This window comes from Lethenteron reissneri, unplaced genomic scaffold (assembly GCF_015708825.2).
Source record: "Lethenteron reissneri isolate LAM-NWPU_2019-01 unplaced genomic scaffold, ASM1570882v1 scaffold_110, whole genome shotgun sequence".
NCBI lineage: Eukaryota > Metazoa > Chordata > Hyperoartia > Petromyzontiformes > Petromyzontidae > Lethenteron > Lethenteron reissneri.
In genome coordinates, this window is record NW_026890783.1 from 6,060 (window position 1) to 7,656 (window position 1,597).

A 1,597-nucleotide genomic window follows, 5' to 3' on the forward strand; every position below is an offset into this window, starting at 1 on the left:
CTTGAGTTTGCTATTTCGCAGGTGAGTTCAATTGTCACATTCTAGTTTGATATGCCGTTGTGCGACACGCATGTGCGAGATCATATGGATTTGTTTTATTGAAACCATGTGTTTTTATGGTGAATTCCTTATTTAGACCCCACCCTGCGCTCAAGCTGGGCGATGGGTCTTCATCTTCTTTCGCATGGCTAATGTAGACGCAGAGCAACAACTGCAATCTCACATTCAGGTGGTCAAGCCAGACAACCGCGCCAAGAGCAGTGGAGTGTATCATCATCACTGAGATGTCTCTTTCGTATTTGTGGATCGGGCGTTGCATCAGTGTATGCTGTACGGTCTGTTCTGGATGACCACAGTCACACACTACTGGGGAGTTTTTCATTTTCCACTTGTGCATCAGGTATCCAAATCTACTGCCGTGGTTTGTGCAGTGAATACAGTTTAGGGTGGACCATGAGCTTCGTGGAAGATCAAACCCAGGATCTTCTTGCGTTGGCTCTTTCACAACAAGGCGGTGTTTGGGGCGATTGGTTGAGGGCATGTCAAATATGCGAGTCTGAGACTGCGAGCGCAAGATTTGAAACGCCTCCTCGTGGTACATTCAGGCAGTGGTGGTGCTGGCCTATTTGGGTGGCCCCGAGCAGAAATAATTTTACCCCCACCCCTTCCCTATCTATAAAATCATTGTGAGACGACAGAAGAGATAAAGACAGGAGACGAACGATATGGAAGATGTAGCAGTGTCCTGAGTTCGAGACCCTGCAATGATTATACAGTCTGCTCTCCTGTAACGCAGTAGTTGCGTTCCTGAAGAACACCGCGTTTTGGAAAATCGCGTTACAATAAATAATGTACAGGGTGCTTAAAAAAATATTAATACTTGTGAGAATTTGCAACAATACCACAAGAAATGCGCCTCCGGGCTCTGGAGTACACCTGAAGAAGATTCCAGGCATGTATTGACAATGATGGCGAACAAGTGGAGACTCTTTGACTTTTTGAAGCTATTAACATAAAAAATTTGTATCATGTTACAGTGTATTATCCGTTCTTTTTCCCTTAAAAACGATAGTCCCATATAAGTGTTAAAAAAATGTTGAAGCACTCTGTACAATATAGGGTAAGCCACGGTCTGCGATAACACTTGATGTGCGTACGCAGGCTGAACAAAGCCTGAGGCGTGGGTAGCATCAAGAGCATCCAGCAGCATCCCACCTTGTGTGATGCTACACCGAGGTAGCCTTACAACTGCTTATTCCTACTCGCGTAACGTAGTTCTGTTCACTCGTATACGTGTTATAAAAATGTATTCCCTAATACATTCATCGAATTATATCCAATTCGCCTTATGAAAACACGCAGCATTACAGAACAGGGGTTGCACAATCAGAGGGGAGGCTGAGCGCGTCGCTGCCTCACCTCTCGTCTCTTCCTGTATTTGCAGCGGAGCTTCGCAAATTTGGCGATTTTGACTATAAAAATTATTGTAATCGTACAGAAATGACATTTATAACACAGATCAGTGGAAAATGAAATTTTTTATTTGACGATTCTTTTTTTCGTAACAGCTATTTTCATTGGAGTATAACAGGTGAGG